Source organism: Solanum tuberosum, unplaced genomic scaffold (assembly GCF_000226075.1).
Source record: "Solanum tuberosum cultivar DM 1-3 516 R44 unplaced genomic scaffold, SolTub_3.0 scf00001, whole genome shotgun sequence".
Lineage (NCBI taxonomy): Eukaryota > Viridiplantae > Streptophyta > Magnoliopsida > Solanales > Solanaceae > Solanum > Solanum tuberosum.
In genome coordinates, this window is record NW_006238927.1 from 1,469,777 (window position 1) to 1,484,514 (window position 14,738).

Here is a 14,738-nt window from a genome sequence, read left to right on the forward strand (position 1 = left end):
AGCACGTTTACCAAAAATATTGACCAAAGTTAAGTTTTGGCTATAATTTAAAAGTTAAAACGCCTAACGACACAAACTGAATATGAAAGCCTCAACAGTAAACGCTGATTTACCAAAAAAATTAACTCCAATTGGTAAATTTATCAACTATTCAAATATAAGTTAGTAATTAATAATTTACCAATAAATTTTATCACAGTTGGTAATAGTTACTATTCAACTAAACATCATATGTAATATTACCAACTAATAATTAATATGTTGGTAAATTTTACCAATAAATTAATGATCGATTGGTATATTACCAACTATTTTAATGATGTTAGTAATTTACTAACTACAATCTTTATTCGTCGGCAAAATTTTCAACTAATTGGATATTGGTTGGCAAGTTTACCAAAAAATTATATTTCGTTACTAATTTACCAACTCATTTATATTTGATTGGTAAATTTAGCAACACAATCTTGCCGTTGGTAAATGTTTGGTTAGTAATTCATTGGTAATATGTTAATAAATTATATAAACAATTTTTTGTCATATTTACCAACCGATATATACTTTGTTGGTAATATTACCAACAAAATTAAAATATAATTCAGTTAGAAATATGTTGGTAATTTATTAGTAGAATACTAACCAACTTAAGTTGTTAGTAAAATCTGTTGGCAATTTGGGGGGTTTTTGTAGTGAAGATTTTAAGTACTTCAAAGTTCTAATTTATCAACTTCAAATTAAGTTCAAGTTCTAATTAAGTTTAATTATTAAGTTCTAATTAATTAAGGTCATCAAGAATTAGTTATATTCAAGTTCAAGTTCTAATTAGATTCAAGTTCATATAAAAGTTATTAGTTATATATAAACTTCAAGTTCTAAGTTCAATTAGTTCATGTTCTAAATTCAAGTTAATTCATATCTAATTTCTAAACTTAATTATATATAAACTTCTAATCCATGAATTGGTTATATTCAAGTTCAAGTTCATATCAAAGTTCTAAAATCAGTTAAATATAAACTTCAAATCCAATAATTAGTTATATATATTCAAGTTTTATTAATTTCAAGTTTTCAATTCAAGTTCATATCTAATTTCTAAACTTAGTTATATATTCAAGCTAAGTTCCAAGTTCAAGTTCAACTTAATTCTAATTAATTCAAGTTCATATCTCTAATCTATAAAATTAGTCATATATAAACTTCTAATCCAACAATTAGTTATATATATATTCAAGTTCTAATTCAAAAAAAAAACCTCATATATTCATTCATGACATTCAAACATTCATCCTATATATTCATGATATTCAAACATTCAAACTTCATCAATACTAACTTCTAACTTCAAATTAACAATTCACTAACTAACAATCATCAAATTCACAAAAATCTCAATTCACAATCAAATTAAAGATTTTCAAATTCAAACTAGTACATAAATCAAAAAATCCTAATTCATTTGCTAACAAACACAATCAATCATTCAATAAAACACAAATTCAATAACTAATTAACAAAATCAAACATACCACAAATTAAAAAAATTAAAAACTAGTTTGATGAAACCCTAACCTTAAATTAAAGGAGAAAGAGACAATGGAGAGGGCGGCGACAGCTAGGGCAGCAGCAACGGCGGGGACAGTAGCAGCAGTGGCAGCGGCAGCAGCAGCGTCGGCAGCGGTTTTAGAGAGACGGAAGAGAGAAGGAAGAGAAGGAAAATGGGGAAAAATTGTGTCTGGTATATGCAGATATTTTAAAGAAAGCGACGGACAACGTCTTTTTGTCTGTTGCTTTTTTAAAAATGGTTGACCAACATTTTGACCAAAAAGCGACGGACGAAGAGACACTGTCGGTCGCTTTCTTAAAGTATTTGACCATATATTTTGACCAAGAAGCGACGGACATAAAGATGCCGTCCGTCGCTTCTTTAAAAAGTAATTAAACAATTAAAATTAATAAAAAGCGACGGACGGCGTGGATTTTTTTTAATTTATAAATAATTATTTTTAATAAAAAGTGATGGACTACGTCGCTACCTACATAAAATAATTAATTATTGATTATATATATATTTGGAGCAAAAATCCGCGAAAAGAAGCAACGGACTAAGAGATGCCATCCGTCGCTTTTTGTAAAATAATTTTAAAAATAATTTTTATTTATTTAGAAGTAACGGACGGTGTGGAAATTGGCATCGCTTTTTCGTCCGTCGCTTTTTGGCAGTTTTTTAGTAGTGTAAAATTCACTCCCCCCCTCCCCCTCAATTTTGAAATATAGTTATTATCCCCTCTTTATTTTATGCAAAGTTTATTTTACCCTTATCATTTTTAATCAGCCATACATCTTTTTATATTATATATAAAAAAAGATATTAACTATGTATTTATAAATTTTATTTAAGTTCGTTAATATTACAAATATAAGGTGAATAATCTTTTTTATAAGCTTGTAATTATAAAATTTAATGTTATTTTTTTATGATTGTTATTTTAAAAATGCATGCATTAAGTACATACGTATATATGTATTATGCGCATGCATATTTAAATTTCACTTATCTCGTACGCATAATACATTATAGTAACAAGCAATAGAAAGCATTTGCAAAAGCCCCTAAATCATTGCTCTAACTCTTCAACTTGTTTCAAGAGGTGACAATATTTATATATATATATATAGGTATAAAATCAAAATTTAGCTTATCTATACAATATAATTTTTCTGGTATGTTTCTTGACACCCGTCGGACAAGGGTAGCTCCGCCCCTGCTAACATGTTTACTAATCACGACTCTGCACCTACATGCCAGTGCATAAGACATGACCAAACCATCTCTAAGTCATTTTTTTATATTGACAAGTTTGTAGGATCATAGAATCTTAACAATATTTACAATATTCATTTTGTAAATGTGTTAAAGTTTAACAGAAACAAACTATATTTCTCCCTAATCTAATATGACTACTTTTCATTAGTTACAGATAGATGAAGGAAGTGAATGTTGGGTATTAATTGCCCTGAGTTTCTTACCATAAATAGGTTTTCCTTTTAGAAAAAGTTTAGGATTGGCTAGTCTTTTTCTTGTAGGAAAAGGTTTAGGACTAACTTAATCAGCATTCACAATATAGTCCTAGGGTTTTGAGAGTTTTGGTTATAGAGGAAAATTTGTGAACCTCCTTATATTGGTTGAGGTTATTTCTCTCTATATTTTGTACTCTCATATTTATAGTGGATTGCTCGTCTCCTTTGTGGATGTAGGTCGATTGATCGAACCACGTTAAATCTTTGTGTCTTTTGATATATTTCTCGTTTGTCTTTTTACTCATGGTCTTTCGAAGTTTGCTTTGCTAGCTTACACATTACACCTAAGTATTTCGGTCCTAACAGTGAAGTGGATTGTTCAATCGACATAGAGGAAACAAATAATGGCGAAGATCCATTAGGGTTGCAAACAAAGAAATCTCTAAATGAAAGATGTAAGGATTTGGACAAGTCGTCTATGGAATCCACCACCATATTTAAGGTTACTGTGGGGTTGAGTGAATCAAATCCAGATGCTTATAAGCTAAAATTGATATCCTGATCCTTACCATAAACACAATTCTAAACTTGGCTCGATGGAAAAGTACAAACTGCAGTACCTACTATGGATTCTCAAGCAGAAATGAGGAATTCATCATGATATGGAAACTTATATTAGTGAAATGGATAAACTAAAAGATAATGCAATTAAGTGTTATGACGATATAGGGGAACTTGACATGTCTATTACTGGAAACTTTTCAGAAATGTTATTCCTTGATGGTTGTTTTGTGGTTGAGTTTATTAGAGAGTGTTGTCAAATCATTCCACCTGGAGAACACATGATTATCAATAGAGGTTGCATAAGTAATCAATTAAATCGAATTTTGTTGTTGGTATAAAATCAATTTTCTTTCTTTGTCCTAACCAAGCTTCATGAAATCTCAAAGGAGGAAGACGAAAAAACATTCATAGAGATGTTGAAGTGTTAGTGAAAAATTACAAAATAACAAAATTACAAGATTACAATTGAAAATAAAATGAAGAAAATAAATATTTTCAGGCTGAGGCGCGGATATCTCGCTCTCTTTAAGGAGATTCAAGCCCACTACAGCAAATGTTTTTCACCGGTCCAGCAGTAGTCATTCTTGACTTGTTTCCTCCAGGATACAACAGCCTAATCACAAAATATAAATCAACAACTTTGGACAAGAGTTGAGTCCAAAGCTCCACAAAAAGAACACCTCCCTTCAACTAATAAGAACTCTCTTTTTGACAATTTATGCACTCTCTATTTTCTTGTGTCTCTCAACCAAATTAAGACCATCACTATTTATAATAGAAGAAGTCTTCCTATCAATGAATAGGAAGATAATGGGGTAAATAGTGAAGATAAATGGCCTAGAAGTTACATAGGTTACAAGGAATAATGGAGAAGTAATGGAAAAGAATTAGTGGTCATAGTTGACCACCTTCTGCTACTAACGGCAACCTCAAGTTGAACGTTTTGTAACCACCAAATAATGGACAATAAAACACATGCACAATGAGTAACCAAAGTGAGTAATTAGGCACTATTGCCTACCAACGGTAGCAATAAGAATTGCCCATTAACTACTGAAACGTTCAACATTCTTTTAACTCCAAAATAAGGCAAATTAATATACTAAAATATTAATATTAAAATTCTAACAAACTAACATGAAGTGTACCTTTTCTCTTGCTAAATCCTCTATAAAGACCGAAGGTAATGAAGAAAATGTCAAACATTTATTTCATGTAGTACACATGAGCATGTCATGTCGACCTTCAAAGATGAAAACTAGCCTAGCAATATAGCAGTACAAAATATCGTCATTGGAAGCTTATTAGGGATCACTTCAAAAATATATGGAGGAATAAAACGGACCAAAACATAATGTGACATAAGGTCATGCCAAATGCAACAGAGCTTTCTGAAGCTGAAGTTAGCTTTGTAAAAGTTGGAAATATTTTTATGAGGTCATTGGACAAAGTCAATGACAATGATCTTAAGGATAGCACAAGTTTATTTAATTTAAAGTTTGACGATGCATTGATGACAATCCCTTGTTTTCGAGTCATTGATGACACAGAAACCTTAATGCGAAATCTTATTGCTTATGAACAACATTCTTCTGATGTAAATCATATATATTTCAGTAATTTTGCAGTTTTCATGGGTTATCATATCGAGTTTTCTTCGCATGAACGGAATCATTGTGAACAAGATAGGAGGGGACAAAGAAGTGGCTAGCTTCTTTAACAAAATTGGGAAAGGGGTCGCCATTTCAGATGACTTCTATTGCGAAGAAGAATGCAGAAAAGCAGTTGAACATTGTGAACAACGATGGAACAGAATGAAGGAAAATTACATCAGTAGTCCTTCGGCAGGAATTTCAACTGTGGTAGCAATCATACTCCTCTTACTCACACTTACACAAACTGTTTTATCTTTCGTAACACTCTAAAGAAGACATCGTTGATTAATTTTGTCACTGATAATCCTTTCATGTAATTTCTTTTATTAAATTGAAGAATACAACAAATTGTGAAAAAGCCATGGAGTCAAATAATTAAAGGCAAGTTTGTGGTACAACTATTTTCAGGGTCCTTGGGCAGCCATCAACTTCTTGTACTCGTTTAGTTATACAAATTGTTCTGGATTTTGCAGGTTATGTTGATTATTAAGAAGTAATCTTTTTGGAATAATGTAACACAACTGTTGATTGATCGATCGAATGTTTCCTCTTTTTCTTATTTTCATCAAAGGTTCCCTCAAAAGGGGATTCAATAGATAAGTCAAAGAAGCATGGAGGGGACAAAACTTGACCTCTGCATGACAAAATTATGAGTGAGGGCATACACATCCTAACACTCTAAATTATCAAAATAAAAAAGAAAGAAAAAGGAGGAGGGTTGCTCCTCGTCACATAAGCTTACAAAAAAATTTAGAATCTATAGAAAAGCAACCAAACAAAATTTAGCTAGGATCGAATATGAAGTTGGCCTTCTTCACTCGAAATCTAATGTTGGGCTTGCTAACTACATCATTCTTCAAGGTAGATGTATTCTTAGAAGGAAGATCTATAGCCTTGGTGAAGAAGGTAGATGTTTTGCGATGTCCGGTCATCATATTCGTGAGCAAATAAGTTGTAGTGTCACCTTCTCTTAAGGTGTGAGTGAAAGAGAAATGATCAAGTGAACTCATGTATTGGATATGTTTAACATCATCTTTGATTTGCCAGAAGGGGTTGATCTTACCTTTAACCATATGAATAATCAATATAAAGTTGGAGTCAATAATCACTTTGTGAAAACCATGATCTAGACACCACCTCAGGCCAGCCTTTGGAGATAGAGCCTTGGTTGAATTATTTGAGCTAAAACTTAAATAGACACTGAAAGCTATAATCATCTGTCCAGCATGTTCCCTAAGAACTCCTCCACCTGCAGCACTTCCATGATTCCCTTTACTATAGCCAACCACATCCAGTTGTAATTAGTTCATTATAGTTTGGTCTCATCCATTTAACCAACTGAATTTCTAGATTTAGTTTGATGTGATCTATGAGATGAGAGATGCTGGTAATAGAAGGTGAAAGTGGGAGCTCTACAAAATTGAGAATTAATAATCAAATGGAGTTGGTGAACTTTGTTAATAGGATTGATGATCAACCACCATCTAATGATCTTAGCCCTGACATTCTAGTTAGAGTTGTGAAGGATTCCACAAACATTAGAAAAATATTTCCGAAGAATAGATGCAATGTCTCCAACTCCAAACAGATGATTTAGAGTTTCATTGGCTCCCTCGGTACAACAATAGCATTTTGAGGGTCCATGAACTTTAAATCTGCAAAGTGCAATTTTTTTGTTGATGAGCTTCATATTGTGCCACACCTCCATTATGGGATAGGACTAGAGGTAGCAATTTCAACCTATATTTAAAGAATCAGCACATTTAATTCATATTTTAATTTTAATGAGTCAGGTCCTATGTCGAAGTATGGGTCGAGGTCAAGATTTAAGTCTTAGGTCAGGTTCAGAAGTTATTGGGAATTGGATAGCAAGTCAAGAGAGAGAGGAATTGGATGGATCCTGAGTCAGGGTACGGGTCAGGAGTTGGTTTGAGTTCAGGATCGGGGATGGGAATCGAGAATTAGGTCCTAGGTCGGAGTTACGTTAGGGTTGAGAGTTGAGTTGAGATTCGGTGTCAAAGTTGTGAGTTTTGAAGGTCCAGGGTGTCAGATTACGGGTCGAGATCGAGTGTCGGGTCTCAAGTCGAAGTCGAGGTTGAAAGTCAGGTTAGGGTCGTGAGTAAGTTATCGGGTCTGAGTCGAGTCCCAAGTCCTAGTTCGGGAGTGGGGTTTGATTTAGGGTCAAGTTGGGTCTCATGTCGGTTATCAGGTTCCAAGTCAGGATCAAGAGTCAGGTCCTGGGTCCCTAGTCATGGTCATGGTTGGAATCGATAGTCAGGCCTCAGAATGGGGTCGAGAGTCGGATTTCGAGTGGGATCAGGGTCAAAGTCAGGAGTTGGTTCCCGAGTTAAGATCAGGAGTCGGGGCCCAGATTGGGGTCAGAAGTTGGTTCAACATTGAAAATCAAGTATATATCTAACAGACTAATTAGCTAAGTTGTGTTAATTCAGACAGAAATCTAATCATAGTTAACAATACTACATTAAGTTTGAGTCTATAATTGTATACTAAACTCTGAAAGTTTTAACCGTCAAGAGGGAGGAGAAGTGAACCTCGAAAGAGCTTTTGCTGAAAAATCATCTTCAGCTTTAAGAGGTTAATTTTCCTTTCTTTTATCCTAGCTTTCATAAGCCTTTTTTTAGCCTATATATATAATTATATGTGTTTTTATGGGATTAATATTGTATCCAAGTTGTATTGATGGATTATAGAATGTGTTCCATCTTTAATGAAATGGGATAATACATAAATTTCCTCCTGAACTTGTCGACTTGTTTTACAAAAACACTTAAATTTTGCGGGGTGCTATGATCCTCACCATGCCCCGAGGCCTAATGTAGCATAGAGAGTGCATTGTAGCTTTGGAGAAGTAGGGGTAGATGAAAAATCGCAAAAACATGAAAGAAAAAAATGACACGAGAAAAAAAAAGTTATGTGGATCACATGTGGCAAAGTGTGACGGTGTGAACACCATCATCCAACCACAGTGTGGTTTTTAGCACTCAGGGTGATATTTATTGATGCTGAAATTAGTTATCCTGGTATTATATTTTACTGATTGTTTGATTGAATTTCTAAGACTATACTTGCAAAAATTGTGGGATATGAAGTCTAACACTCCATCCATCTCATTTTATATGAGTTTGTTTGACTTGACACAAAGTTTAAGAAAGAAAAAAAGACGATTGAAACTTGTGGTCTAAAATAACTAATAGATGTTTGTGTGACTATAAATCATTTCACTAAGCGTAAAATGAGTATTTTAAAGGCAAATTATAACTTAATATATAAATATGTCCTTTATTAAACTAATTAAAAAGGAAAGTGAATCATATAAATTGGAATAGAGGAGAAACAGTGTTCATACACTTCTACTACAAACCATTCATTATATTGTTTGTTGGGAGAAATGAAAATCTTTGGCTGCTTGTAAGTACAGGGAGAAGAATAAATTCTATTATTATCAGATGATAAAGCACTGTATATGGAACACCAAATTAAAGTTGTCATGAATGACTCCTTTCTACTATAACTTTGTGTTGGGCTATTGCCCATGTTCCAGCCAAAGGCCCATGGCCTAATCCTATTTGAAAAAGGATTGGAATTATTCTCTTTATTTGGTTTCCAATTCTATTAGGAAAAGGATTGGAATAGTAATCCTATTTGGAGTTGGTTTTGGCTTTGTAAGGAAAAGCACAACTCTATAAATAGAGGATGGTTTTAAGAGAATAATTCAGATTGCTCATTAGTATTGTCTTTGAAAGACATTAGGACATAAGAGAGGTTTTTTGAGAGAGCTTTCAACAAGAGAGAAAAGAGAAGAAAAAGGGTTCTTTTGCTGCAGTCTTTTATTCCGACCAGCAACCTTCAGATCGTTTTTCCTGATTAACTAACCGTTGGATCGGGCTGAAATTTGTACTGAGTGTTCCTGACATCTTGGTGGTTGATTTGAACGGTGGAGATCGGATTCAGAAGTCAGAAAGATCTTGTTTTAGGTCCCGAACAGCAACTGAGTTTGGGTGGTGTTTCTTTCTATTTTATCTTTTGTTGGTGTAGCTATTGTTTGTTCTCTTTTGGCACTTGTTGTGTAGCCATTAGAAGAATAATTGTAACTCTCTTATTGTTATAGTGAAGCAATTCAGATCTTGTCGATCCCGTGGTGGTTACCTTCGTTTTGAAGGATTTTTCCACGTTAAACTTGGTGTTCTTTATTTTTAGGTTTTCGTTTTCATCTTTTCGTCACAACACTTTGGACGATTCTTGGCCTATCATATGTGATAAGATAGAAAGACTTAATTAATTCTATGATACTGAAGCTTTATTTAGGTGTGGACAAGTAGGCACACATGTCCGATTCTATGTGACATAAAATATATAGTACATCACGTAGGATGTGAATCGTCTCGTAGGACGTGTGTGTTTACTTATTCAACTCTATACAATTTTAAATGTCTACTTATACACACTCAAAATTAGAAGATGTAGATAACAACTAAGGCCAAATTAAAATGAATATTTATGTATTATACATTTATTCTATGATACTAATGCTTTATTTATTCTATGACACTTTTCTCAAAATGTACATTATTTCATATTAATAATATAGGCAGATCTGCAATCACACTGTGGAAAATCTATATATAATACTCATATATAATTTTATATTCTCCATCTCTCATCCTTCACCTTCTAGAGAGGTAATTATTTTTAAATGTTTTATACATTATCCCACCATAGCTTTAACACATGCACCCTTTATGTATGTATGTACTCTTAGGGGTCGTTTGGTAGGCCGCATTAGAAGAAATAATCCATGTATTAGGTAAGGTATTATTTAATACTATGTTTGGTAGGAATTTGGGCCTATGTATAATTAATTCATGGATTAGTTATACCTCCTACATGGTATTATAGGATGTATTACTAATACCTTCCATTTGAAGGTATTGGTAATACATAGGATATAATACCATGGGATAAGTCTATGTAAAGACAAAAATATCCCTCAAATTATTTTAATTATTTTTTTTATTTTGTTGATTTTATGATTTATATTTGTACTAGTAAATTTATTTAAATAAATTAGCTTACAAATTATTTAGAGAGAGTTGTTTGTTACTAAAAAAATCCAATACAAATCAATACAAATTTGAAATGTAAGTTGTTTATTTGTACATGACATTTGTGATCTTAATCGAATGTATTACATATATATATATATATAAATTTTATTTTATTTTATTTTATTTTATTTTTATTTATTTATTTATTTTGTGTGGTTTTCTAATTATTTCTATTTTGAAAAATTTAAAACATACATACATATTAAAACTACCACTTGCAATTTTTATGTGTAAATGTAGATGGTTATTCAATTTTACCATTGTTGGCCCTTTTTTCGATCTTAAAAGTAGATGGTTTATCTTTTTTAAATTGAAAAATGATTTTTTGAGTGATTAATTTATTAAGATGACAATTATTTATCCTCAAATAATTCAAGTGAAAAAATAGCAAATTTATTAAGATGACAATTATTTATCCTCAAATAATTCAAGTGAAAAAAATAGCAAACATGATAAAAAAATTGTTCTTCTCATAGCTTGTTAGAAGGCCATAAAAAAATAATTTTATTCGACAATTATCTACCTTGACTCAATTACCTAATAATTCAAGGGTATAATTGGAAAGAAGCTTTTTATAGAGTTTTAATCCAAACACAAGATGAGGTGGGAAATAATGAATCAAACACTTGATAAAAATAAACTTTGCATTACTAATCTCTGCGTTACTAATCTCTGCGTTACTAATCTTTGTACCAAACGATTCCTTAATTTTCTACCTAATGTGACTTTATGTATGTACTTTATACATATATATTAATTGTGTATATATTCCTTTCTCATAAAAAAATAGTTTATTTTTCTAACAGGTTATGACAAGACATGTATATAGGGTTCTTTTCATAATTAGAATTAATTTCCCTTTTTGCTTTGTCTTTTCTTTATAATGAATTGGATTGTTTTTTTAAAAACTGTCTTTTGTAGGAATTAGAGTTGAAGAAAGAAGGATGACACACTCCATTGAGATTACCCCAATAGATGATCAAATTCCATTGCTTCGTCAAACTAAAAAAGATGAGGTCTCTCTCAACTATATAAAAAAAAATTAGATTTCATTAGCCCATTTTTCATTTTGGAAATTAAATATAGGGAAAAAGGACAAATATATCTCAGAATTATCGTAAATGGTATGTAGATATTCTCTGTCATACTTTTGGGATATTGGTGCCCCTGCCATCCAAAAACTAGAGTATATATGCCTTTCACTCTAACGGAAGACTGTATAAGGACACGTGGCACAATTTTATTCGGCGATTCAGTATTTAATTGATGTCAGATCGGTAGATAGGATTATGACACGTGTATATCCATTATTATAAAGGGTATATATGCTTTAGTTTTTAAATGGCAGGGGCACCAATGTCCTTAAAGTATAGGATATTTGCATACCATTTACAATAGTTCAGAGATATATTTGTCCTTTTTCCCTTAAATATATAATCTTTTGCTACATGCATGAATTTCAAGAGATTGTAGAATTTTGGAAACAAATTTTCCTTTCTTGTAATTTTAAGTATACCTCGTGGTCCTAACACATTCACTAACCATGGCTTTATACCTTTTGAATTTTTTTTATTTGAGTCGGGTCTGGAAGGGTAAACAAAATTGTATGGTAATATTTTGAAAGTCATGTGATACTTTTGAGATTTTAAAAAAAACAATTTTGGATTTTTTTCTTAAATTCATCTTATTAACAAAAAGAGTAAATATGCTTCACTTTTTTTTACTAGATCACAATGTTGAAGGATATTTTTGTCCTTTTTCCCCAAGCAAAATAATGCAATTGCTTGCTTATTGCATAGTGCTTCTAATAAACATTTTAAAATTTCCTACTCTTCCGTTACAGATAGAAGAAAGGAGGAAAGTGAATCATTTAATCGACATAAAGGAAAGAGTTGATGAAATGTATAGGGATTTTAGACAATTCATCTATTGAAACGTGTACCATATTCAAAATAAATATGGGGCTATGCGAATCAAATCCAGTTGCTTATACACCAAAGATGGTCTCTATAGGTCCTTACCATAAGAAAAATCCTCAACTTCGTCCAATGGAAAAGTACAAACTATTGTACCTACGACTGTTTCTTCAACGAAATGAGGCGCTTGATATGAAAATTTGCATCAGTGAATTGGAGGAATTGAAGGAAAAAGCACTTAAGTGTTACGACGATATAGAAGACCTTGGTAATGATAGTCATGAATTTTGTCAAATATTGTTGCTTGATGGTTGTTTTGTGGTTGAATTTATTCGAGAGTGTTGTCAAATGTGTCCAGAACAAGAAGATGAAGTTTTCAATTTTGGTGGTTACATATGTCATCAAATATTCCGAGACTTAATGTTACTAGAAAACCAACTTCCTTTCTTTGTCCTCAACCATCTTCATCACATGACAAAGCAAGATGATGAATTACAATTGTTGTTATTGGTGAATGTTTCGTTTATCTTTTTTGTTGACTTACCAAACATGATCCACGGAGACAGAATTTTGTAATGCAGGAAATATCAAACACTTACTTCATGCAGTACACATATTTTCATGTCATGGCCAGAATTCCGTGGAAAAACCTAAATATGACATAACGCGACAAAAGGCCATGCCAAATGCAACAGAGCTTTCCGAAGCTGGAGTTAGCTTCGTTAAAGTTGGATATTGTTATAAAGAAAACAATGGTGGGGATACCACAATTTTATTTGATATAACATTCGAGAATGGATTGATGAAAATCCCCTATTTTGAAGTCTTTGGTTATACGAAAACCTTCCTGCGAAATCTCATTGCTTATGAGCAACAATCATCTGATGTACTACCTACATATTTCAGTGATTATGTAACTTTCATGGATCATCTTATCAACTCAGAAAAAGATGTTAATTTGCTTCGCTAGAAAGGAATCATAGAGAATTGGATGGGAGAGGACAAAGAAGTGGCTAGCCTCTTCAACAAAATTGGAAGTGGGGTCGGTGTTTATTCCAACTTCTATGACAGTGAAGAATTCAAAAAAGCAGTTGAACATTGTGAAAAACCATGGAACAAAATGAAGGCAAATTTGTTGCACAATTATTTTAGTAGTCCTTGGGTAGGAGCTTTAACTGTGGCAACCATCATACTCCTCATACTCACAACTATGCAAACTATTCTAACTTTCACAGGTCCTGTTAAGAAGTAATTTTTGTTGTAACTATGTAACACAATTGTTGACTGAGTAAGTGTTTCCTCATTATGCCATGTGTGTGTTGATGGAGCATAATATTGTGTCACACATCCATTATTGGGTAGGTTTAGAGCTGACAATTTCAGTCCATATTATATTTCTTTTACTTTTTTGGGTAAAAGTCCATAATATGTTTCAATTGAGTAAATATATGTTTCAATCTATTTTTAACTCATAAGAATATTGACAAGTATGGATATCCATTTACAAACTTAGAGGTGGGATCGTGATCAGGAGTCGGGTTGTCTCGAGTCAAGATCAGGGTCGGTTCGAGATCGGGAGTCGGATCCTGGGTCCCGGGTGGAGGTCGAGTCTCAAGTCGGGGTTAGAAGCCAGTTCAAGGTCAAGAGTAGGGTCTCGAATCTGAGTCAAGTCTCAAGTCCTATGTTGAGAGTCGGGTCAGGTTCAAGTTCCACATATGAAATTAGGGTTGGGAATTGGGTCTCGGTTTAGTATTGGGAGTCGTAGAGTTAAATTGGTTAGAATCAAACACATCATGAATTTTAAATTTTTGAAAATGTAACCTACTAAATTTTGAATACATTATTTATAAATTTCTTAATATAAATACTGACAAGTTTATTAGGAAATTTGTTACCAAAAAATAGATCAAAGAAATACCAATGGAAAGAAACCATCTAAATTTTAAAATGCATGGTGGAAAACAGATTCTCACGAAAACAGTGAGAAACTTTCTATTTTTTTCATATGAAAATATAACTATTATTTTCTCACCGATATGATCCAATCAAAATATTTATGAAAATAACTACTACATATCTTTCCGCGAAAAATTCAGTGAAAAATTAATAATCTTTTAATAATGATATCTCTCTTTGTTAGGAATTATACATCAAGAAAAGAAAGTTATCAAAGAGGGATGTCACACTCTATTGAGATTACCCAATAGATGACCAAAGTTCACTTCTTCATCAAACTAAAAAAAGATGAGGTCTCTCTCAATCAACATACATGCAGTACCTTTTTTTTTTCTTTTTGTATTAAATGCAAGGTTGGAAGTGGATCAAGATTTGAAAAGAATACTAAAAAAAAATATTATATCATATCATTAAATCATCATATTATATTAAAAATGGTAAGAAACTAAGAATGTTAGCCAAAATTTAGATTATCATTTTATCTCTACATTAAATTAAAATGT

The 14,738-nt window shown here is 32.2% G+C and overlaps 2 pseudogenes; both read left to right on the plus strand.

Moving 5' to 3' along the window:
• Positions 1–1,593: 1,593 nt before the first annotated feature.
• Positions 1,594–7,656, plus strand: LOC107059937 (putative UPF0481 protein At3g02645; annotated as a pseudogene).
• Positions 7,657–12,248: 4,592 nt separating this feature from the next.
• Positions 12,249–13,531, plus strand: LOC102603428 (UPF0481 protein At3g47200-like; annotated as a pseudogene).
• Positions 13,532–14,738: the final 1,207 nt, after the last annotated feature.